The 26,970-nt window shown below is 40.3% G+C and overlaps 1 protein-coding gene across 1 annotated transcript in view; it reads right to left on the bottom strand.

The window, feature by feature from the left end:
• KLF7 (KLF transcription factor 7) overlaps window positions 1–25,406 on the bottom strand; it is a 150,375-nt gene extending 124,969 nt beyond the window's left edge. The window contains exon 1 of the mRNA XM_033429117.2: window positions 25,289–25,406. The gene's annotated coding sequence lies outside the window, so the exon portion shown is untranslated. The remainder of the gene's footprint in view (window positions 1–25,288) is intronic.
• Window positions 25,407–26,970: the final 1,564 nt, after the last annotated feature.

Here is a 26,970-nt window from a genome sequence, read left to right on the forward strand (position 1 = left end):
CCTGTCAGTCACTTCGTTTGCAAATATTTTCTCCCATTCTATGGGTTGTCTTTTTAATTTATTCATGGTTTCCTTTGACACTTTAAAATAACTGTCATTAATATAATCATGAAATTAAATGACAAGATATATAGATATAGATAGATAGATAGATATCTCTATATATATATCTCCTGTTGGTTCTGTTTCTGTACAAAACCCTAATCCACAGTTTAACAACAGATTAGACACGGATAAAGAGAGAATTGGAAGTTGGTTAGAAGAAAATATTCAGGCAAAAGCCTGGGGATGCAAAAGATGGTGAAAAGGAAGAAGAGCACAAGTGGCAAGGGGACAACATGAAACATTCTCTCATATGTATAACAGGATTCTGTAAAAGAGGAAAGAGAGAACAGGAGAGAAGGGGATAATGACTGAGAATTTTCCAAAATTAAACAAAAGACATCAAAAGCCACGGACTACAAAGAGGTATAGACTCCAAGATGGATAAATACAGCAAAACTATTTCTAAGCAATTCATAGAAAAACTGCTGGCAACCAAAGAAAAATCTGAAAAGCATTTAAGTAAGCGGTATTTTACTTTCAAGAGTACAAAAATAAGATTGAACTCTTTATTCTCAACAGAAACATTGTAAATAGAAGGCAATGGAATGACATATTCAAAGTACTGAAAGAAAATAACTGTCAATTTAGATTTCTATACCCCGTGAAAATGTCCTTCAAAAATTGCTGGGGGCAGACCCACCCTAAAATATTACTAAGGAGAGTTCTGAAGGCAGAAAGATAATGGTGCCAGATGAAGATATGGCACCTCTGGCTAGGTCATCACTTAAACAAGGACACTGGGCTATTTGGCCTGACTGCATCTTGGGGCATAGACTCTGGTTCCAGGGTATTGTGGCTTCTCCTTTTGGATCCATACAAATTATTAGTTTAATAATTAATTCAAGAATTTTGCTAAGAAATGGTGTCAAGATTCAACATACAATCTGACCCAGGAGGGGATCTTGGTAAACCCCAAAATAGATTGTTATAAGGATACACATGGTACTAAGGAAAACAGGATTCTTGGCTATGCGTCTATCTCCTGGGTACCCTAGCATTGCTTTTTAAAATTTAACTAATTTTAAAATAACATTAAAATAACTTTTAAATAACCGCTCACTCCGTTCTAATGCCTTCTAGACAAGTCTATACCATTTGTTTACAATTTTCCTTGATTATATGTCTCTCCTTCCAACTTCTACACATTCTTTTAGAATCTGAGCTTATTGAAGCTACCCTAAGACAGTCAAGGCAGTATCTCTAGATTCCTTACAATTTTTTCCTTAGAAGAGTCATTCATCAATATGTTGTCAGAATTTCAGTTCTGAAAGATTCCTATCCTTTTGGGGTTCAGCTTCCTTTTCAGCGATGTAGATCTTGCTATTCAAAGTGTGATCCTTGGACCACCAGCACTGACAACACCTGAGACTTGCAGAAGGGCAAGCCATACCCCAGACCTACTGAATTGCAATCTGCATTTTAACAAAATCCCCAGGTGATTTGTGTGCATGTAAAGTTTGAGAAGCACTGTTATAGGCCAAGGACTCATCACCTCTCTTTTTCTGAACTTGTTAAAAATGGCTTCCTGAAGCCTAGAGCCAGTACCATCTGGCTACACCCACCCGCCTGACTTCTATTTACTCTGAGATAATGGGGTTGTTCCCTGTGGTGTCACTGCCACTTCACAATTGGTGCTTTCTTGTTGGTAAGAATTAGATTTAGAGGAACCACCATTCCCCTTTCACTTCCTCTAACTTCTAAGAGAAGTCTGTTTTGTTTCAACTTTCCTTCATTTCCAAGACATAGAAGCTGAACTACCTCCTCCTTAATTATCCTTTTATATCTGAACAGACTATTTACAACATACTATATGTAAGTTCAAAGGTACTTTCATATCTGCTACTTTACTTGGTCCTCACAACAGTTCTATCTAGCATTAAAATGCTCAGAGTATAAGTTATTATTCCCATTTGTGAGATAAAAAAGCTGAAGCTTAGTTGCTAAAGCAACTTGAAACCATTTAACAAGTAGTGGCAATGTCAGTGCTAGTGTGCAGACCCCTTGTATTCTTGCCACTGCTCAGTCAGCACGCCAAAGCATTAATTCAAATCTCTGAGCTGTGTTGGAGGGAGAGCTACCCGTCTTAGCACCACCAAGCAAATACTCTCTCCCCTATGGAAAATGCTCTGGCTTATCTACCCAATGCCCAACTTCCTTTTTAAATTTGCTGCCAGAATCCTAATGCTTTGGGTGGACTATGTTCAGCTACATACGTATTTTCCCAGCCTCCCTTGTAGTTAGGGGTGGCCAGGGGCACACTTCTGGCCAATAGGATGTAAATAGAAGTCTTGTAGAATGTATTAGTTTGCTGGGGCTGCCATAACAAAACACTACAAACTGGGTGGCTTAAACAACAGAAATATATTATCTCACTGTTTTGGAGGCTAGAAATCTGATATCAAGGTGTTGGCAAGGTTGGTTCCTCCCAAGGGCTATGAAGGAAGTATCAGTTCCAGGTATCTCTCCTCGGTTTGGCATTGGCTGCCTTCCTGTTCACATGGTGTTCTCCCTGTATGCGCATCTTTGTGTTCAAATTTCCTCTTTTCATAAAGACATCAGTCACATTGGGCTAGAGCCCACCCTAATGACCCATTTTAACTTGGTTACCTCTGTAAAGACCCTATCTCTAAATAAGGTCACATTCTGAGGTACTTGGGGTTAGTACTTCAACATACCTTGTTTAAGGGGACACAATTCAACCCTAACATGGGGAGAGTATGGGCTTCTGGAGAAGACTTTGCTTTCCCCATAAAAGGGGACACCACAGTGTGCCAACTTTCCACTGTCCTTCCTTCTTTCTGCCTTATATACTGTCTCAGTGGCTGGAGCTGCCCAGCCTTATTGGGATTAAGAGTGAAAAACCAAGAGAACTAAGGAGTTGAACCAACATTAGGAACTGCTTGACTCTTCATCTTGTTACATGAGACAAATTAACCCCTACGCCAAAAGTCCTCGTAGCAGGTTTTCTGTTATTTATAGCTAAACACATCCTATTATATCACGTTTTCAAAGAACTGGCTTTATGTGATTTTATCAAATAACACCAATTAATCCAGAATAAAACTGTTAGTTATTATCAAGCAATGTTTACGAATGATTAGATTGAAAACAGGGTTGACTGAATTGAATAATGAAAGTACCATAACTTTGCAGACATTCTGGAAAACAATGTCTAAGAAAAATGCGTATGTTGGAGGCTGTCCACCAACTGCCACCCAACTCCCTTTTGTTGCTTGTTCTTGAAGGTGACTGGGTCTTCCAGCCCCGAGTGGTGTTCTTGACAAGCCAAGAAAAAAGATCCTGCTTGCTATTCTTAGCACTTATACTAAGGCTCTAGGGTGAGAAATGAGGTCATGACTTGTAACCCTCAACAGTGGAAATTTTAGCAAGTCCCTCCATGTACTTCTTTGATGACTGAACATGAGATCATCTCTGCAGTTAAAATTTATAGTCTTAACTGCACCTCTGTTCCCTTTCACACGCCACATCCTGTAATGATCTCTTTTGGAATTCTTGGGGAAGTTAAAGAAGTCTGACAGCAGTGACTGTTGTTTCTCCAGATACTGAAAGTGTGCAAGAAAGCGCTGGGGAGAGGGCAAGGTGCAGTTACCAACAAGCCAGGCGGGATGCCTCCGAAAGACAAGGACTAGAATAAGGCAGGAGGGGAACCTCGGGGGGAACAATTTAAGGAGGCGCTTACACTCAGCACCAGGCAGTGCAGGGTCAGCACCTCTTAATTTTTGGCCTGACTTTTCTCCTGCCTCACCCTCGTCCCAGCCTTACCTCCGAGCAAGAATGATCTCTAATGGACTATTACCCCCTTAAATTCATTTCAGTTTCTACGTCTGCTTTTTGCTTCTAAACTGTATGTTTTATTAATTTCAGTTGAATAGTTGTATTTTTCACCATAATCCTGATAAGAACACCATTACAGAAAAAGATATTTTCTTTTCTTCCTACCCAGGCATTTAATTTTTTTTTTTTTTTTTGCAGTACGCGGGCCTCTCACTGTTGTGGCCTCTCCCGTTGAAGAGCACAGGCTCCGAGCACACAGGCTCAGCAGCCATGGCTCACGGGCGCAGCCGCTCCGCGGCATGTGGTATCTTCCCGGACCGGGGCACGAACCCGTGTCCCCTGCATCGGCAGGCAGACTCTCAACCACTGCACCACCAGGGAAGCCCAGGCATTTAATTTTTTACAATGATAACTCCAAATAAGTGAGTACCTATGTACCCAAGCTGTGTAGTGTATTATGTGTAATACACACTAAGAAATTCTACAGTCTAGGCATCCATATCCCACCTGGTAGATGAGTCCCAGAGACAGTAAATGACTTGCCCCCAGCCCCACAGAAGATAGGGTCACTCCAACAGGAGTGCCACAGCTGCACCTGCCACCTGCGCTCTCTTCAGGCCTCAAAATCCATGCTTTCCAAGCTTTTCTTGTTTTAATCCCCTTAATCACCACAAGTTCTACCTCTTCATCTCCTGGTCAGATTTTTCTTCCTTGTCTAAAAGATTTTACTATTGCTTTGCTTTTGTGGTTTCTTACTCTTTTCCAGCTTTAAAAAAAAAAATCATTGAGTTTCAGAGTAGATCAGTATGTCAGGTTTTCTCAAAACATTCTTTAAAGCCATTTTCTGACTTAAATGTCTAGAGGGCAGAGCTAAATGGGGCCACCAGGTAAGAAAGCAGGACGGCTCCGCACACTTAGAGAGGATGAGGAGGGAGAAATGGAAAGGAAAAATCTTATTAGGCTTTGTAGGTCAGGGAAATCCTTTCTAGCCTGGATTTTTAAACCTTCTGAATTTTAATTGAAAGTATTTCTCCAGGGTATTTACTTTAACATGACTGTGCACTCTCAAAAAAATATTCCCTATCCATATTAGAAAAATATTACAAATCTCAGGAAGACAAGATTGCATTAGAAGGAAGAATCTGATGATGTGCCCTTTCTGCTTCAGACAGTAACCGTGAAATTGTTGGCAACTACAAAAGTTGCCAGACTTGTTTTGAGCGTCTCTGCTGGGAAAAACCTAATGCTTGTGGGTATGATGCATGACTATCTGGTCCCACCTAGGAATCACCATTAATTCTTAAAAGAAGTGAGCAATACTCCTTTTGAGAGATTTATGGTCATCCACACCAGACAGTGCTCCCACATTAGACAGTAAAAGATTAGTTTTAACCTCTCATAATAACCTGGGGGCTATTGTTAGAAACGTATGAAAATTAATAAACAAAACTTGAAGTCATCCCAGTTTCCAGCTTTGGTCTTGAATACAAAATATTGCTTATTGTTTTTTTTAACTTTTTATTTTATGTTGGAGTATAGTTGATTAACAATGTTGTGATAGCTTCAGGTGTACTGCCAAGTGATTTAGTTATACGTATACATGTATCTATTCTTTTTCAAATTCTTTGTACAGTCCCCCCCAACACACACAAATACACACTCCAAAAGACAGAAATTCTCAATTGTTTCCTTATAACAAAGGCAAAATTCAGTGACAGCTAAGTGTTGCTACTCATCTTTTCTTAATTTGTGTGTATGTACATTTTTGCTCAAACTAGAAATTACTCTCTTCTTCCTGCATATAGGAGTATCACTACAACTGTGATTATTAGTAATAATGGAGATTTTAATAATACACTTGTTTAAATAGTACTTTTTGTCTTTCAGGCTCAATATTTTTTTTATAGCATATCTTCTCATTATTATCTTCCCATAGGAGGTGACTTATGATTTCTGATGTATAGATGTAAAAGTCAGGGCACTAAAAAGCCAGGTGACAAAATGTGAGGTCAAACAGCCATGAAAAATTGATCCTCCAATTCACTTCCTGAATTCAAATTATTTAGCTCTCTTTAAAGACAGAAAATGGAGTACAGTAATAAGTAAGAAAGAATTTTCAATTGAAAGAGTCCTTCAGCATTAGAACACGTTTCCAAATTAGGGATCTTCCTTTCCAAATTCCTTTAACCATAGCATGGAAGACTGGGTATTTTGGATGGGTTCAAGGCTGACCCACCTGAGCCAGGGCATTTACTGGATAATCCTGTAAGGAATCTGAGTAGAGTTCTTGTGATGCTATGACTAAGTGATCATGCCCTGCCGGCTTCATCCACCTCTTATCATATTTTCCCAGCACTCGCTTATGAGGAATCACTTTGGCCCCTCCTTGGAAACATACTTTCCCACACTACTTCAGAGTTTTTGCTGCAACTCCGCTGCAGTATCCCCACTTGACACTGTGCTCCCCGCTGTGGGATTAGAGGGAAGTTTCCCTTCCCTGGGACTCAAAGCTAGAAGTAGTCTCAGCACTAATGAAGGATGCGCAATATGTCCATTGCTCAGCCATCCGTTCTGATCCCTGCGCTCGGGTGGAGGGGTCTCTTCTCTCCAGGTTGCTGCCTGATTCATTGGAGCCCACTCTCCACCTTCAACCTTGCTTCTATTCTGCAAGTCTCAGGGATCTTTGCAGTCAGAGGAGGCTCAGAGATAACAGTATATGGGCATGGCCATGACCTCCACTGTCAGCATTTAGAATACAGGATGATTCAACCCAGCCATGAAACGAGAAGGTAGATGGGGTGGAGATGGGAGGGCAAGCATCCACTGTCTGCAACCCGTGAGACTGTTAACTTCCCATCTTAGCAGGGGCAGGGTAGCAGCAGCACGAATCAATCTAACACACAGGCTCTCTGGGTTTTAACTCTAGCTTAGGTGCTTTTTCTGCTGCGGTTTTCACATTTAGACCTAACAACATTTTTTCTTGATAATGACTATGCACGTCAGGTATATGCTCCCTGCTTTTACATATAATGGTTCTAGTGGCCAGCTATTGATTTTTGGTCCTCTAGCATCCTGAGTTGTCTGCATAGGTAATCCTACTCTGATTTTCCTCTGAGAGCTACCTCTTTTCCAGTCATAGCCCATGAGCTTCAGGATGGACTTCATGCATTCTCAGCTCCAGAGCTGAAGCATGTGAATTAAGCATGGCCCATCAGAATTTCATATTTCCCTGGATTATGTGAACTGAATCTCAGGACTTCCCTAGAAGCTACCTGAAGAGACTTGCTCTAGTTTTATCAATCTGAGTGTTGAGTGTTGTCATACTAGGAGCCAAAGGCCACTGAGCCATATCACATAGAGGCTAACAATTTCATATTGGATCCGTATGGCAGCTTTGTTGAGGACTGAATCCTACTGACCCGAAGCTGTACCTATTCCTACACTTTTAGTAATAAAATTCCTTTTCAGCTTAAGCCAGCTTGATTTGGGTCTTCTGTCACAATATTTTGCATATTTGCATAAAGACTGATTGAGTTAATACACAATACTGTTGTAAGCAGCACATGAGATAATGCGTATAAGGGAAATTTCAAGCATAGGAACAGAACTATGAAAGCATGAAAGATTATTGTTGATCTACCATAAAGGTAAGCCCTCTTGCTATTCTCCCTCTTCAATCATGATATTTAAAATCTGATTCCTGTGAAGAACTTGTGCAAAGTGATGTATGAAGACCTAGCTCATTAAAGGTTATTTGGCTGTATTTTTCTCTCATTCCTTTTGGAATTGAGCGTAGTAAAACACGAACCGATGAACAAGCCTCTCATCCTAAACTCCTGTCACTCTCTAACTCCTCACCTCCTATCACCAAGTCTGTAATATACTACCTTAATTTCTGTTTAGTCTGTTCATTTTCTGCCACATCTATTGCCACTATTTTAAACAGGGTCCTCATTATTTCTTATGTGAGTTATTGAAATTAGAATGTGGTGTACATGTCTGAAGAAGGGGACACTGGAGGAGTTTTAGGCTTTGTTAGAATATTGGTTATATACTTGCTGCATGACCCCAAACTTAGTGTCCCAAAACAACAATAAACATTATTTCACATGGTTTCTGTGACACAAGGTTTGAGAGTGGCTTTGCTAGATGGTTCTGATTCAGGTTCTCTCATGCGATTACAGTCAAAATGTTGGTTGGGGCTGCAGTCATCTGAAGGCTTGACTGGGACTGGAGATCTGCTTCCAGCTTGGCTCCCTCACATACCTGGCAAGCTGCTGCTGGTTGTTGGTAGGGCGCATCTTCCATACCACACAGTCCTCTCCATGGGGAGGTTGAGTTGATACTGACCGGGGTTCTTGGCCTTCCCCAATCAATAGTAATTAACTAGAGGCCAGACAAGAAATTCAGGCAAGCCTTTACTGGGACCCCTGCTGCAGCAGGGGGTAGTGAGAACAAATAACAGTTTGCCTTGCTTGCTCTCTTGGGGGTGGGTGGGAGGACAAGCTTGTTCCTTATATGGAGTGAGGGTAGGGGTGTGTCCAGGGGTCCGGCCAGAGGGGTGGCTTAGATGTTTTGCCCACCCCTCTGGTGGTGTTGAGTGCAGGGGGCATGCTCAGTACCCTGTTTTTGCTCCCAACACCCTGTTTTTGCTCCTGGCTCTTCAGAAGTGGTAGTAGGGTTTTTTTGGTCTTTTTGTATCTTTTGTCCAGAATTTGCCCCAACTGGGCATGCACACAGTTATTTTTAGTCCCATATAGTTTCTTTGTATTTTGTTGCTGGAGGAAAGGTTTGTCCAGGTACAAACATTACAGCACCGCAGCAAAGGGTCCCAGGTCCCAGCCTGTCTCAGAGCGTCCTCATGACACAGTAGGAAGCTCCCTCTAGAGCAAATAATCAAGAAAAAGCAAGAAAGAAGCCACAATGTCTTTTATGACTAAGCCTCAGAAGGCACTCTTCATCATTTCCACAATGTTCTTTTGGTTACACAGGTCAGCCCTAACCAGTGTGGAAAGGGGTACAAGGGCACAAAAATCAAGAGGTGGGAATCATGAGGGGTCATCTTGTGGCTTGGCTACCACTGAAAACTTCAGTCTGGGATGTTCAGTTTTGAATATAAAGTACTTATCAAGCACTATCAAGGTGGGGATGGGCAGTAGAGAGCTGGACTTCTGGGTCGTGAATCAGAAGAGAGATGTGCACAATGAGTCATCAGCAAAAAGATGATAGCAGAAGACATGAGAGTGAATAAGCTCACCCAGAGAAAGGTAGAAGGACTGAACCACTGATATCTGAGGATGGACAGAGAAGGAAGAGGCTGCACAGAAGACTGAGAAAAGTCAACCAGAAAGGTGGAAGAAAAGCCAAGATAGACTGATACCATCAAAACCAAGGGAGTTTCAAGGAAGGATAATTGCTAACTTCCCACTGAATTCTAGAATTCTATGATCCCAGTTGACAGTTGTAATGATATCAGGTTTTGCTAAGAAACTGATACAATTGAAATAGAATCGTAAAAATCCAAAGGTTTTTGGAAGTTGATACCTAACAGATTGTTAAATTTCTAATTGTCTTTGCAAGCACAAAATAAAGAATTTTTTTGTTTCATCTTTGGTGGAGGTGACAGATTTTGTTTGTTTTGCTTTACAAGTTAGTATTTTCTTTCTCTATACATTCTGTCCATATATTTCCTCAAATTCTTTCCTGGTTATTAAAAGAGTACTCATCATTATCTGAAATGCCAGACTCAGTTATCAACCTCTCCTATTCTCCTCCTATCTCTTGAGGCAGCAATCACTCCATTTCGTTCTCTGTGATTTTGAGGGTTCCAGAATCTCTAGACCACCGCTCTGGTCTGTGACATCATGGGATATCAGAGTTTGCAAGAATTCTGTCAGGCTCACGGTTTTGGGTTGGTAGGTTGCTGCTCTGGTCATCTACAGTTGTGAGAAAAAAAACTTTAGGAAAGATACTTTAAGTAGAAATATGAACTAGTCATGAAGACACTAGATATTTTTGTTTTGTTTGTTTGTTTTGCCTTTGAAAGTCTTCAGGTTGGATGTGTGTGGCTTAGAGATTTGTTCTGTTTTGTTTAGGGCTATTTTAGTCAATCTATGATCTATTTATCCTGCACCTGACCAAATATATTTGCTCTGACCCATTTCATAGATAGCTGTTTGCTGTTTACTTTCCAGGGAGAAAAGTGCTTGGTCAGTCAAGGAAAATATTGCAAATGTTAGCAAGAGAATCTGTGTGACAGCTTAGCAAACCAATTGTATTTTGACCCTCTTCTCTGTATTCTAAAGAGCTCAAGTTCAGGAGGAAAATAAACCAAATTTATATTAAAGTAGAAATCAAATTCTTTCCATGAAAATGAAACCTACAAATAAATTAAAACTGGCACTCCTAAATACTTCATAATAGCACCTGACAGCACTATCCCCAATTTTCTTTTCTCTCAATCTCTCATTACAGAAAAGACACAGGAAACATTTCATTCATTTCTGGAGTAGGGCCACTTCTGGCATGGTGAGCAACAAACTTGATTTAACAGCACACAATAAAGCATTTCACAATAGTGTATAAAGATAGTCCAGGCCAAAAACGCTACTGTTCAGTGTGAATTTATCTGTCACTTATCTGGAATGCTGTTGAGCTGACCTTGGCCACTATTTATGAGTTGAATTGTGTCCCCTCAAAATTTATATGTTGAAGTGCTAACTCCCAGTATCTGAGAATTACTATGTTTGGAGATAGGGTCTTTAAAGAGGTAAAATGAGAGTTGAAATGAAATCACTAGGATGGCCCCTATTCCAATATGACTTGTATGTCCTTACATTGTATATGTTCTTATAATATGTCCTTAAAAGAAGAGGAGATTAGGCTATAGACACACACACAGGGAAGATCATGTGAAGACACAGGGAGAAGGTAGTCATCTACAAGATAAGGAGAGAGACATCAGAGGAAAACAATATTATTGACACCTTGATCTCAGACCTCCAGGCTCCAGAACTATGAGAAAATGATTTCTGTTGTTTAAGCCACCAGTGTGTTGTGCATTGTGTGGGGCCCAAGCAAACTGATACAGCCATGGTGTCAGGCATAAATAGTTCTACAGTTTGGATTTACTGGGGGATTGCATCTCTGAATGCCAGGAACACAGGATATGTTAGGCATGGTGGTTCTCTCCGCTTTTGCCCCAGTCAACCAATCAGCTCTACTCTGGACTCTCACATCAATTCACTCCTGAATTTAGTTATTTTTAAAAATTCATCTATTACCTATTACAATCTAAGCTAGCTCCACCAATAAGTGCCTAGAGAGCTATGTTTCTCTCAGTATGTGCGCGCACGCACACACACACACACACACACACATGCAAACGTACTTTCTGTGTTAATAACTAATAAATATTCTAGTAAGTGTTCTAATGGCCAACAAGAGGCAAATTCTTAGCAAGCTGAGGTACTTTTGTAAATGAGCTACATGGGAGAAATTCAGAGTCCATTTATGTTATTCCCCTTAAATCATATATTAAGACACAGGGATTTAATACGAATCTGTCGGGTACAGTGAAAAGCCTCTCCTAGACATTTTTCTTGGCTTCTTAATTGAACTCAGAATATATATTTGGGATAACGCCCACAAACATGAATTAAACATAGGAAATGGATATCATTAACATATGAACTAAAATAAGTGCTATAAAACAATTTTTTAATCTGAATTAAATTACCCCAGTTAATGCAGAATGTTTATGGAATTTTTGCTCTTTAGGGCAACAGTGTTCTCCTTGGCTCTCCCAACTTCTCTGGAAGGGAGGGGGCAGAAAGAAAAGGGAGAAGAGCTTCAGTTTACAAGTCAGGAGACAGAGGTGCAAAGAAAGACTGGCACTGCTCCCACCATTTAATGCAGGGGGCTTGACTGGGCACACCTACCTCAAAGAAAGTTTTAAGCCTGCACCCTCGAAGTATATCTTTTTATTCATTTCTTTGTAAGTGATATATACTTGTTTCACTGCAGTAATATATTACGTACGTTGTAAAGCACGCACTAAAAATAGAGATTTTGTAAGAATGACTTCAACATTCGTCTTCTTGTCACAGATTTTCCTGTGTCCTCTCTGCCTTGGAAACCACTGAATTATTGAGTGGGGCAGATCGGGCAGAGCCCCACAGGGGGCTGATCCTCGGGCTCCCTTCAGCACATCTGTTTGATCACACTGCCTCTCACCAGTTTTCGGAAGTAAATAACTTTGTTTGTGCAAAGGAGCACGTGCCAGGCACTGCTTATACTCAGGGTCACCATATCATCTCTCTAGAAACTCCCTGAGGGTCAGACATTAAACAGAAACACATGGGCTTTCTTTCCTTTTGGCTCGGTGGTAGCTTTCCCCATGGTACCAGTGGTCCAAATACACAAGTTTAACTGGAATTACACTCTAAGGTATAGTCATGGTTGCACTGAAATATCACAGTAGAAGAAAATAATCAAGTAATGGGAACAAGTTCAGCATTAAATGTTTTGGTCTCTGTACCTCCTTATAAGTGAACGTAGATGTGTGGGATAAGCTAGGGCAGAGGTCTCCTCTCCACAACAAATATTTGGGAGTAAGCATTCATTTTTAAGTTCAGTAATTCCCTTTGTTTCACTTCAGTTTCTTTTCATTTGTATTAAATTTGAATTAAATTAAAATCGATTCTTCCTGTTTAAAATAGTAAGTATAATATGACCCAGTGTTATAAAAACATTCCTACTTATCTATTCTCAGAGTAGCTTTACCTGAGCAATCGATGATTCTGATTTCTGGGTTGTGAGATTTAGTGTGGTTTTTCTTTGCTTCTTTCCTTTTTTTCTTTTTACTTTCTGCCTTTACTCTTCCGTATTACTTACAATATCTTTGTAATATAAAAACATTATGTATATTGTATAAAAACTATAAAGGAATTTTCCTTTAAAAGAAATGTCAGATATTCATGTCTCAGTCAATGAATAAATAAATCTGAAAAATCAGTTGCATCTAAAATTGAAAGGAGACTTTGCAGATCAGAGCCAAGCAGAGGACATTGTTCTTTTGGGGTTAACTGCACAGGCTATCCCTGTGGAAATGAAAGCATGGTCAGCTTCGAGGCCCTCCCCCAACCAAGGGAGACAGGGTCCACACTTCCGCATTCTCCTGCGCTGTCTACACCACAAACAACAGTACCTTCATCTGCAAGATAACTGGCTAGACTTACAAGATACACCCTCAGTCCTAAAATCATTTTTTTTCTTTATATTTAGCTGAATGATTCATGAAAGCCCTAAATCCTAGAAACCTGGAATTTTAAAGCTGGATGATAATTCACAAATCACCTAAGAATTGTAATCTCTATACTTTCTAGTTGAAGTCACAGTGCAAAGAGATGCAGCATCTTGCTCAAGGCCACCAGGATGTGGCTGGACCCTAGATGGTAACCTTGTCCTTCTGACTTCAAGTTCAACAACAGCCACTCTGCTAACCCCAGAGTGGCACATTTCTGGTTCTCTTTTCATTTGTCCTTACTATTTCTATTTATGGCTATATTATTGTTGCAATATTGTTGTCAGTTGTCCCAAACCATCTGTGGTAAGAGGTGGGGGACTAAATATTTACACTGTAAAGGACAGGACAGCTCTCCTAACCCCCAGTGCAAGTGTTCTCTCCAAAGAGGCTAGCGTGTCAGAAGCCTGGGGTCCACTGTTACTTCATGGTCACTGACAGTATCTGCTGTGTCCCTGGGGTCATGAAGACTTGCAGTAGTGATAAGCATACTGTGCACACTTACAGGCTTCCTTTCCAGCTGGAAATTCCTTGAAAGTGATTTCTTTTAATGTTTTACTGGCAAGTCATGTATCTATTCAAGAACTTATTTAATAATCATGAATAAAATTACCAAAGGTGAGAGTAGAAATTCTTGTTAGAACAGACTCACAGACAGAGAGAATAGACTTGTGGTTACCAAGGGGGTGTGTGTGTGTGTGTGTGTGTGTGTGTGTGTGTGTGTGTGTGTGGAGGGGGCAGGTTGGAGGAGGGATCGATTGGGAGTTTAGGATTAATAGATGTCAACTATTATATATAGAATGGATAAACAACAAGGTGCTACTGTATAGCACAGGAAACTATATTCAATATCTGTGATAAGCCATAATGGAAAAGATTATAAAAAATATATATATATATAAGACTGAACTGAATCATTTTGCTGTACAGTAGAAATTAACACAACATTGTAAATCAACTATCCTATAGAATCAACAACTAAACTCTATAAAAATATTTATCTATATAACACTTCAGTGGTGGAAGGACAGAAAAAAACTGCATTGACTATTTCTGACCCTGAAAACACAACTAATTAGCAATAACACCAAAAGGACCAGTAAGTTGAGCTTCCAGGTCTGGTAGGTATTAAATTAATAATGACTTGCAAAAATTCAGTTATAATCCACTTAATTATCTCATGCTAGATGACTGCTCAAATTGGTGTCAATAATCTTTTAACCAAAGAAAATCAGAAGAACCTGCTACATTAATATTTTAATATATTTATATTTTTATGCCCTCTTTATTTCCTCTCTTCGTTTGAAAAGGTACAACCAAGGTTATGGATTGTATATCTTCTATAGACTATTGACATCCTGATAGGGAATAGTGGCCATCTTTGAACAACCTGCCTTTAACTTACTGGTCTTAAATCAAGGCTGTCAATCATTGTTGGAACAGAACAAAGTGAATTTAATGCAGTGAACACACATCCATTAAATTCAAGTCAAGGAATAGGAGCTGTTTTAAATAAGGCTTAAACATAATACAAACCCTTCCATGGTCAAACACAGAAATAGGGCTCTTGATTATTCACTCTATTTGGTGGCGGAGAGGGGGGGCGGTTTACATACCATAAGAATCACATATAAAGAAATGCCAAACTCCAAGGCAAAACTTTTTAAACACAAGAATTATATTGAGAAGTAGCCCAGTGCCAGTTTTTATCTTGTAGATTAATATAGAGAGGTGTTCATCGTCTTGTTTGAAAAATAAAAACTTATTATGTAAATGTGTATTGATTTCATCTCAATAACAAGATCAACAGTAAAAATAAGTATTAGACAGCTGTCACACAAAAATTAAAGGCTTTATGCTCTGTGTGTGTTTATAATAATAATAACAGAATCTTAAGGTGTAGCAATGAAGAATTAGCTTATTTTAAAGCAATTGTGTGGGAGGCAGCTAAAAAAATTACATTGCCATCATATACACTTGTCTTTCCACAAGAATAACAGCAATCAAGTCAAATTAAATTTAAAAGAATACACTAAAATACTCACTGCTCAAAGGTGATCAACAGATCTTTCTTAAGCATCTAACTGTGATAATTAGGAGGATAATGTTTGATTTGCCCATAAAACTCATTATTTCTTTTCTATTTCTGGGATTCATTTATCTCACTTACCTGTGACCTGTTTAGTATGGATCTGGGTCACTTTTAAATTAAAGAGTATACATCTCAGTGTAACGAAAAATCTACGAAAGGACTGCGGATATAAATAAAATGCGGGCATTCCCTAAATTACAAATATCCAATTTATGAACACACATGCATATGAGCAGAGACCTGGGGAATAAAAGGTATAACCAGTCTTGCCAACCCCAATGCCTACAGCCTCATGCAGGTAAAATAAAATACATGAATAGAGCCACTCTTTACATGGAGGCAGCCTCTATTCAGGCTGCCAAATTATTGCTACATAGGAATAAGGGGCAGCAAATCCACTTTCTTACCTAAAATCTCTAAATGTTTGAATATTGGACATACCAATTCAAAACTTTTAAAAATATTTTGTAGGCCACACAAAAGACTTCTATAAGCCATTATGAACCTTCTTCAATGTAAAACTCATGATGGTCAAGAGAAATAATTCTCCAGTCTACGTTTATTCAAAATGTGAAAATCTTGTCTGTTCTGCTTTAAAACATGTTTTCAGAATGTAAAAGAGTGGTGAATAAGGGAACTGTGTTAATAGAACATAAATGACACACTGTGGCTTCCCTGGTGGCGCAGTGGTTGAGAATCTGCCTGCTAATGCAGGGGACATGGGTTTGAGCCCTGGTCTGGGAGGATCCCACATGCCACGGAGCAACTAGGCCTGTGAGCCACAACTACTGAGACTGCCCGTCTGGAGCCTGCGCTCCGCAACAAGAGAGGCCGCGATAGTGAGAGGCCCGCGCACCGCGATGAAGAGTGGCCCCCGCTCACCGCAACTGGAGAAAGCCCTCGCACAGAAACGAAGACCCAACACAGCAAAAATTAATTAATTAATTAATAAAATCCTACCCCCAACATCTTCTTAAAAAAAAAAAATGACACACTTGTTTTTCACAGTTTTCTGCCAGCACATTAATGTTTTGTGTCACACAGTAATGGCAGCTGGATGCAAAGTATATTAGCCTAGCTCAATGCAACAAGTCACAGAGGAATACAGTATTGGTCCATCCACCCTGCTCTGTCTTAGAAGTGATTATTGACTTCTAAGACAGAGCAAAAAAAAAATTATTTACACAGTTTTCCCCAATCTTTTTGTATTTTGGCCTTGTACCATTATCTACAGACTCAATACTTCCTTGAACATCCCTTTCGTCAAGCCACCTTCATTTTTAAAGTCTTATATTTGCTGTAGTGTATATTTATTAAGAAAACAGTATGACTGATTTATAAAATACTAAAATTTGATTGAAGTTACTGTTTTATTAATACTTCGTTTACAATGTTACCTCAGTGTTCAGTCGGTCAGCCTCAATCTTATTTTTCCCAAAAGTGCTGCTATTTTGGGTATGGGCTTCTACAGAACACAAGTTCTCTCTTAGGAGTACATATATCACATTATAGCAAAAATATTACCCATTGTTGACATATGGATGTGGGATTTCAAGTTAGATCTGTTCACTAATTAATGTCATTAAACTAGCCTTTCAAAATACGTGATTCACTTTTGGCTAAGCCCTTTGTTCTTAATCGGTTTACACTGCTATAACATAAACACCATGGACTGGGTGGCTTAAAACAACAACATTTATGTCTCATAGTTCTGGAGGCTCGGAAGTTCAAGATCAAGCTACCAGCAGGTCTGGCATCTGGTGAGAGCCTGCTTCCTGGTTTGTAAACAGCTGCATTCTTACTGTATCCTCACATGGCCGAGGAGAAAGAGACTGACAGGCATCTGGTCTCTTCTTCCCTTTATAAGGGCACTAATCCCATCATGGGAACTCCACCCCCATGACCTCATCCAAACCTAATCACCTCCCAAAGACCCCATCTTCAAATACCATCACATTGGGAATTAGAGCTTCATGAATTTTGAGGGGACATAAACATTCAGCCCATAGCACCTTTCCCTATATGATTTCATTTAATTTTCTCAACTACCTTACCCTCTCAGCAGCTACAAACTGATTAGAAGTGGTACCAGGCAGCCTGCTCCTCTGGGGACATGGTGGTGAATAAGACAGATCTGGCCTGTAGTCTCACAGAGCTAAGCTCCCTTATCAGGTAGATGGAATAGTCCCTGTTATAAATGCTTACCTGGCCGACTAAAGGGTAGTCTATGTCAAGGGAGCACTCTAGTCCCCAGAGGCCAAGAGCATGAAGGAAGCCTCCCGTCACTGTGTTCCCTGTCACTGCCCTTGGGAAGGGGCTGGGGGTTGTCCCACACCACATACCTTTCACCCCCACCACCACCATTAAAAGACACCATCAGCTCCCAGGGACTCTTTGTTGCTGACTGACTTTCGCCTCACACCTCTCAGCTGTGTGACCCTTGCCCTCTGACCTCAGAACTGGTTGTTGGGATACAGTGTTTCTGGGGCTTGAGCATAGGCTTTCCCTGTACCTTTTTAGCTTAAATTGCTCCCCTGCTCATGGTTCTCAGCTTTTGGTCTTGCCTGAGGCAAGTATCCCCTATTCCTTCTCAGCCCTGCAGAATGTCTGCATTTGGCCAACACCGGCTCCCTGCCAAGGAGGGGGTGGTGTGGGCGAGGGTTGGACATTGGGCTCCATTGTTGCCATGTCTGGGGCTCCTACACAAGCATTTCTCAGTCCTCCATGATCCCTCCTTGTCAGGCTCTGAAGCCATTGTCCCAGGGAAACAAGGTGTCTAAGTTCATAGCTAGTTCTTTCAACCACATTAAATTTATAATCTAAAAATCCCTACGCTTTGAAAGGTGTGGCTTGGAAGGGGGATATCCACTTTTGAGCAGTGGGATATCTCATGGAAAACCACAGAAGACAAAGAAACGAACTTTACTTAGGAGATAGCAGAGAGTAGAGAGGAAGGAGAAATGTTATGATTAAAGAGAGGGGTAGATCTAGGGGTTTACTTGCAGTGAGAGGGCATTTGTTAGGGACCTTGATATTAAAGTGAAGAATGTGGACCTTTATTGTAAGCAATAGGAAATTCTTTTTTTTTTTTTTTTTTTTTTTTAGCAATAGGAAATTCTTGATCAGAGGAGTAACATGATGGTTTCTGCACTTGAGGACAGTTGCATTCCAGCAGGTTTTAGAATGGGTTGGACCAAAGAGAGGCAAAAATTAGAATAAACATCTAAGAGGTTGTTGCTATCTATCTATCTATCTATCTGGCAAAGAGAATCCAAACAGCCAGGGGAGTTTGAGAATTAAAGGGAGGTACAGGGCTTCCCTGGTGGCGCAGTGGTTGAGAGTCCGCCTGCCGATGCAGGGGACATGGGTTCGTGCCCCGATCCAGGAAGATCCCACATGCCGCAGAGCGGCTGGGCCCGTGAGCCATGGCCGCTGAGCCTGTGCATCCGGAGCCTGTGCTCCATGAGGGGAGAGGCCACAGCAGTGAGAGGCCCGCGTACCGCAAAAAATAAAGGGGGGGAGGTACAAACTCAAGGGACATTTTAAGAGTTTTTAGGAAGGAATTAGGAGGAACTTTGTCCACCCAGATCATCGCTTTTCAAAATGGAGATCTCAATAAAGTGAAATTCCCTGCATTTCTGCCAGTTTTTAAGACCTTCAGAGAGAGGAGTCATGGGAACAAAAGAATTTCCATAATGAATGAGACTCTCTGGTCCTTGCACTCAGTGTCCCATTGACCACAATAACCTGGGATGCCCTGAGAGTACCAGCTTCTCCTCTAGGAGTCCAGATGTGGGGTCCGAGGACCCCTAAGTGTCTATATGTACACACACGATCTCGAGCCATTGATGTGCTGAATACAGAATATATCAGAATGCACTTCAGGAAGGGATGTTCAAGAAAGTACTCCCATACCAGTTATAAAACTCCACTGCAGATAACATCAGCATCTTAGCACCCGCTCTCCCTCTGCTGTGCAATATCCACTCAGGAAGGAAATAGAGACTTGATGCTACGTTTTTCTACTTTGAGCATGTAGGAGAGTTGGCCTTCTCTAAAATCACTACCAACTCATGTCCTTCATTTTCAACATCTCATTTAAAATTCAATTAATTGAGGAACCTTTCTAAGGTTACTCCTAAACTTGGTGTTTTTCCTGGCCCAGGAGCCCAAAGTATATAACCCACATCAAGGAACCCTTTCACACACTTTAGAAATTTTAGTATCAATAAGTTAGGCTATGAAAAAAATCACTTTACCGTAAAGGACTCCTATAAATAGCTGTTTTTTTCAGCGCTTCGCAAGATTTAGTACCCATTCATCTTTTCAAGAATATAGCTATTGGCACTGTTTGTGACGCAGCTATGTCTTATTTAGACACTTCCTGTTACTAGTTTTGTAATTATATCCTTTGATCATTTTATGAATGCCTTCTTTCTGATTATATTATAAATTCCATGGGGGCACAAACCTACTGTATTAATTTTTTGGTATCATTTGTAGTTCCCACTGTTATTTCTTGGTACACAGTGGGCATTCAATAAATGCCTTTCCCATCAGATCAAGTTGTTAAATCAGAAGAGAAGTCAATGGTTTATAGTTAGGTCTAAATCTTTTGTGACTGGAGAAGAAAGGAAATGGGCAGGTATCTCAGCTTTAAAATGGCATGGGAAATTTGGGTTTTTCTCTGTAGCAATTCGAGTAGATGATATTGGATTAACCATGTAGCAGGGATCATGGAAGTGCAATACAAAACCCAGATGACAGTATGAAATGTATTTTGTGTGTATTCACAAAATTCCACAGAATCAATCACCATCCCTTTGACCGAGTTAATATGAACTCCAGTGGCAGTAACCCACGGACCTTTAATAGAATTCACCGATGGGAAATAGTAACAGTTCCCATGGAGGCATTACTTTCGCTGCCGACTGTGATCTATGGATGACAGCCTCCCAGAAAACACATTGACACAATAGGCTGTAATGGCTCAGATGGGGCCTTTATGCTATATCGGGCCAGTGATCTGCAGACAATGTCTCGCCAGGAGGTTTCTCAATTGCCTTCTCCAAAGCTTTCCCTCATGCTTTCAGGGCCTGTCCATGTTCTTTCCGGAGCTCAGGGATGTCTGCCTGTGCTCTAAGGCTACCGAAGCTTGCCTCAAGGCATCTCCATTACACTAATGAGCCGCTGAAAAGCCAATGAGAATATGAAGAATAGCTACAGATGGAAGATTTTCTCCAATTTGCAATGATGTAGGTGTAGATGTGCTTGCTTATAAAGTGTAATTAAGCTCCAACAGTCAGATTTGGGCTTTATATCTTTTCAAGCCCTGTTAACCAGTTTGAAAACTGCTTTGTCCACACCTAAAGAGAACTTGTTACCCATAGGCCAGTTGGTCAATCAGTCAACAAATGTTTGGTAAATATGCATGTTCATAATTGTGCAAGGCATTGTTCTACAACACGTAGAGAATAATTGACTTCTGCCCTGAAGGAGCTTCTGATTGAGTTAGAAGAGGTGAAACTGACCCATGTGAACCCATGTGTAATTATAGCCAAATTGCTAGGTTGGTGTATTCTTTGATCTGGACTGTTTTGACAATTATGCACTCAAAGCTGCCTAATAAACACCTGTACTTCACTCGTCAATGCTTTAATACAGTGACGCAATGGGCACATGACCTGGCACTGAGCAGTAACTCAGATAGGTAGTACATGGCAAAGGAAAGAGTGGATTCACCAGCGGGTGCTTAAAAGACCTGAATCATACATTCTTAGAGTAAATCAAGGGCATATGGGAAGTAGGATTGGGGAGAAGGGAAGAGGGGGAATTACTAACATTTACAAACACGAATTACACCCCAGACACTTAACAGGTTGCCTCATTTTCCCTTAACAAGTGCCCCATGAGGTAGAGATTAACATCATTTTACACATGAAGAAATAGCAGCACAGGGAGATTACCTGTCTTGTCCCATGTGACACAACGAGAAAATGAGCAAACCAGGACTCAAATCGAGATCTGTCTGCTCCAAAGCCCACACCCTTTCCACTCCCTCAAAATCCCTTTCACACCTTCTATCATCTTGACCAAAGCAACTGTATAACTGCTGTCTCTTCCACCTTACTATGTGAATAGTATTCTTCAAAATAATTCTGGGCCCCTGATTCTGTGTTGGGTGGAAAAAGGGAGGGATGGAGCACAAGAAAACCAAGGTGAAGAACAGATTTCAGAGACTACCTTCTGCCAGTTCACAAAGTTAAGGCCAGGGCTGGTGTTCCACCAGGATGCCTAGTCTGGCATACTAGCCAGCATCCATTCTAACTGGTCAATGCAGAAGTTATTGAGGATATGACATATTTTTAAAATATCATCCTCCCCAACTCCTTAATGGGTTTCTGAATTTGGAGGCACTGAATATTGGTTTTTGAGAGGAATAATGTCAAATTTGAATGCAGCTCTAAGGTTAAAGGAAGGCAATACAAATAACACTTATTGCTGGGAGAAACTTTATACTGAGAAAAAAATCATTATTTCAGTCATGTACTTTATATATTTTTAAATACCCTTAAAATTATTAGAAAACAATCATAACATTTGTATATAAAATTTTAAATACATATTATAATTGGTCTAAACTTATGACATAGAGGACTCAGATTTTTATTTGTTGTATAGATTCTTAAAAAACATAACTATTCTTCTAGCTACCCCAATCCATTTCAAATATCTAACTTCTCAGAGATAAGCACTTTTAACAGTTTAATGTATATCTAGGTGTTTTCTATCCATAGAGGAACAGAAAATATATTTGAAATATGTGTTTGCTTTACAAAAATTTAGTCATAATTACTACTCTGCAGCTTGTTTTTTGTACATAATGTACCAAGGACATCATTCCTTGTCAATATATAGAGATCCATTTTGTTCTTTTCAGTAAGTACATAGTCTGCCTGTGTATGGATGTGTCATAACTTCTCAAGCCTTACTGACATATATTTAGAGTGTTTTCAATGTTTTGATAAACAATGCTACCAAAAATATCTTTGTGCATTTTTCCCACTTACATGAATACTTTAATAAGAAAAACACACTCTTTTAAATACCCTGATCTCCTTTTAGCAAATTAATGTCAGATATTCATCTGTGCCTATTTTATAGAAATACATACATATATTTAGTATGACTGTGTATAATTCACTGACATATTATTATGCCAATATGATAAATTCGTGTTAGGATAATATATGAGATGTGTTCTTGATCAGATACATCACCGAATATAATATTGCACTTATAATTAACAGCAATTTTCTTTCAGTTACAGTCAATGGGTACCCAAAGCAGTGAAAATCAGGCACTATCTTAACAGGTTTCAGAAACACTGTCAGAACTCAGAATAGTAACTCAGCGAGGACTGGAATAATCATAGAAGGCTTCTTGGAAGAGCTGGACCCTCATCTGCCTTGAAACATAAGGAGGATTTGGAGAGCCTAAGAAGGGGCAGGTGAGAATATGAACCTGAGAAGTCAGGACCACGGACAGAGCAAAGATGGGCCAATGGAAGTGTACAGTTTGAGAGGAGCTGTGAGAAGAGGCAAGAGGCAAAGTGAGGCTTCATGATGAGGATTTTGAAAAACAGATCAGAAGGTCTGGATTTGCTGTAGAAAGAAGAAATAAGGACCAATGGTCAGTTTGGGAGAGTATTTAACAAAGCTGACAGCCATAGGAAGTAGGGCTTGAAGAGGAAAGAAAGTGACGTATTGAAACAGTGGTAGATCCAGGGCCTACACTAGGGTAGTAACCCCACAAATAAAAAGGGTTAGTAAGTGAGACATTCCACAGGAAAAATCAACATGATCCACAATAGTGGTTACTGCTTAATTAGAACTTACTCTGTGCCAGGCCCTGTGTTAAGTGCTCATCATCTCATTTAATACTCCTCATGATGGCCCTTTGAGTCTATATGATAACTAACCTCACAGATAAGATACGCTAAGACTCAGAGAGGTGAAATGACTTGCCCAAGGTCACAGAGATTACAAATTACAGAGCTGGGATCCCAATCCATTTCCATATCCAAAACCAGGAACCAGAGCTGAAATGCAGATTTACATCACAAACATTATGGAGATTCCATTCCATATTAACTCATAGCTTCAATAAAGGAGATGGTCCTTTATTTTCTAGAGTGTTTCCCTCCTTCCAAGAAAAACTATGAAAAGATAGTTTCCTAAAAAAAAATGACTGAGTTCAAATCATTTCTGGGATAGTTCCACTCAAGCTTATGAAGTGCTTAAGAAGCAAAATAACCTAAATTCTGGGTTATATGCAATTCTAGGTTATATGGAAATATGCAAAGCCATGGAACATTCTAGAACTATCCACACTGAAGGGAGGTTAAGTTTCCTCTCTGATGGGGGCTGCTGAATATTAAAGATGCCTTGTGTTTTGGGTACCATTGATTGTATAATGATCTTCAGCCCCTCAGGATCATTGTGTTAGCACCAGAACAGCCCCATAAGGGAGATTAGCAGGACTATTTTGCACTTGAATTGATTCCTTGAAACATTTCCTAGATGAGGCCATTATTTGCATTTTCCTAATGGCCAATCCAAATGTAGAGCTTCTAATGGTTGGGATGTGACACACAATAAGTTTGTGGCCATGTAAAGTAAAAACAAAGAGGAATCACAACACTTAGTCCCATTTCTCCAAATGCTAAACCACTTTCTCTTCCCAGTAACTGCCTATATAAATAAATAAATAGGCAGTCCCATGGAAATACAATTTCAGAGTATGACAAAAATTCAACTAAAGCTACCTGTAATGGATGAGATATACTCAAAACTCCCCATGATAGAATAATACAATACAAGGCAGAATCTAAATCACAAACATGACTGCTACTTGCCTAACCCTTATAACAGTCTTCAGTAATACAAGATCCAGAGCCAACAGACCAGGGTACAAATCCTGAGTTTCCAACTCACTAGCTGCGGAAATCACTTCTCCAAGACTCAGTTTTCTTATCTGTCAAATAGGGAATAAAAATGCTACTTACTGCCTTGGCCAATTATGAGAATCAAATGATATAATGCATGTAAACTGCTTAGCATGGGGCCTGGCAGATAAAAACTCAGATTTGTTCCTATTATTATTTTATATACATTTAATGTATTCTATGCAATACATCATACCATATACATACCATATACAAATGTCTTTTATTCACTTTTTTTTTGACACTTTGTGTGTGTGTGTGTGTGTGTGTGTGTGTGTGTGGTACGCGGGCCTCTCACTGTTGTGGCCTCTCCTGTTGCGGAGCACAGGCTCCGGACGCGCAGGCTCAGCGGTCATGGCTCACAGGCCTAGCCGCTCTGCGGCATGTGGGATCTTCCCGGATCGGGGCACGAACCTGTGTCCCCTGCAATGGCAGACGGACTCTCAACCACTGTGCCACCAGGGAAGCCCAACACATTTTTTTATTATTATTATTTTAAAATTTTATTTATTTTTGGCTGCATTGGGTCTTCTTTTCTGCATGTGAGCTTTCTCTAGTTGTGGCGAGCGGGGGCTACTCTTGCAGTACAAGGGCCTGCGGTGGCTTCTCTTGTTGTGGAGCATGGGCTCTAGGCTCACGGGCTTCAGTAGTTGCAGTGTGTGGGCTCAGTAGTCGTGGCGCCCAGGCTTAGTTGCTCCACGGCATGTGGGATCTTCCCAGACCAGGGCTCGAACCTGTGTCCCCTGCATTGGCAGGTGGATTCTTAACCACTGCGCCGCCAGGGAAGTCCCTATACATTGTTTCTGATCTTTAAACAGCCCTTCAAAAAAGGTGGTGTTAACCCCCTTGTATAGATATGGCAATGCAGGTTAAGACCAGTCATGTGACTTGCACCAAATTAAATAGCTGCGAAGTGTCAGAACCAGGTCTTTCTGACCCCAGAGCTCAGGTGTTTCACATGAGGCATTCTGTCTCTCAGAGTTACCTTGGTCCCCATGCAAACCACCATCCTGACTGAAATGTTGAAGTAATTCCCATCCTAAGTCAGTTTCCACTGTCAGCCCAGTACTCAGCTCGAAGGGTGATGCTCCAGCGAGGCTCGCCTACCAGACAAAGACACACCAACATGAACCTGTTTCAAAATGTCTTTCACCATAGAAACTGGCCACTTTGACAGGCATATTTTAGCAGGAAACAAAGTAGCTTGCTTTCCAAAGTGCTTGCTCTTGCATCTCATAACCAAAGGAGAAGAGCAGCATCTTGTTTTTTTTTTATTGGCCCAGAAGCTTTCAGTTACGTGAGTTTGGCACAAAATGACAGCTGTTAACCCAGCAGGCCATCTCTTGGCATTCCAGTGATGGCTACATTAGTGCCACCACAGGCCCAGGCCTGTCATAAGCCTTTCGTGAACCAAAGTGCCACTAATTTTCCTCTTATAAAGACCACAAGATGGTATCCAGGCTGTGCCTTTCAATTTATATTGTTCTGCCATGCAGCAGCAAGATCATGAATTTTAAATGCCTACTGTGATTTGGTCCTATAACTCCACCATGGGCCTGATGCCATTACAGAGAGAATGGGGCAAAGTAAGTATAATATTATTTTTATGGTGAAATCTACTTAAAATAAATCCTGAGAATTGAGAATAAATTTTGTTGAAGATCCTCATTAACTACGAATTCCCCCTTCTCCCCCCTGCCCTCACCTCACCCTCTCACACATTATATAAGCCTTATTGTATAGGACTCAGCATAGGACTAAAACAAGTGTCTTACTGCCTTCCACAGATGCTGGTAATAAAGGGTAGAGATAGTGGAGATAAGATAGAGGAGAAGGATAGAAGAAGAAAGAACTGGAGGCCAGTGTTGATTGCTGCTTCATTAATAACTCATAATCTGTCTCTCCAAACCCAGGCTTCCCCTTAACTCTTTTTCTCAACTGATGTTACCAATATTCTCCTAAACATCCAGGCTTGAAGCAATGAAACCAAATCTTTGCCTTGTCCTCACTTTGCCACTCACACCTAGTCACTAAGTCTGTGGATACTTCCTTTACAATATCTCTCACCTCCAACCATTGTTTCCATTCCCACTGCCATCACTGTAATAGCGGTAATTATAACCTAACAACTGAATCATTGCAATTGTCAGTTTATTGTAAAGTGGATAAGAATTCAACTCTGGATGCAAACAAATCTGGATTCAAATTCTGGACCAGCCACTTGCTAGCTGGGTGACCTTGGACAAGTTACTTAGTATTTTCAAGTCTCATCCAAAGAACAGAGATAACAGTGAGTGACTACCTCTAGAGTTGTTAAAAATTATCAAGATAATACATCCAATGTGCTTACGTTATCTTTTAATTATTTTGCATAATCAATTTCCTCCCTCTGTACTTCACTCTACATGCCTATTTTAAGTTTGTCTTACTAAAATAAAGCAGTAACAGGTCATCTTCTGTTGCAAAACCTAAACTCTACTCCCAGCACATAAGACAAATACCAAATATCTTGGCCTCTCATTCAAGGCCTTTTTCTATCAGAAGTTATCTTCCCATCCTACCTCCATTTCATTACTGTTCACAGGTCATACCATTCTTTTCCCTTTCATCTCCATACCATCTCCATCATCCAAATGTACACAAACTTAGAGTCTACTTTCGATCCAG

Source organism: Orcinus orca, chromosome 7 (genome assembly GCF_937001465.1).
Source record: "Orcinus orca chromosome 7, mOrcOrc1.1, whole genome shotgun sequence".
Lineage (NCBI taxonomy): Eukaryota > Metazoa > Chordata > Mammalia > Artiodactyla > Delphinidae > Orcinus > Orcinus orca.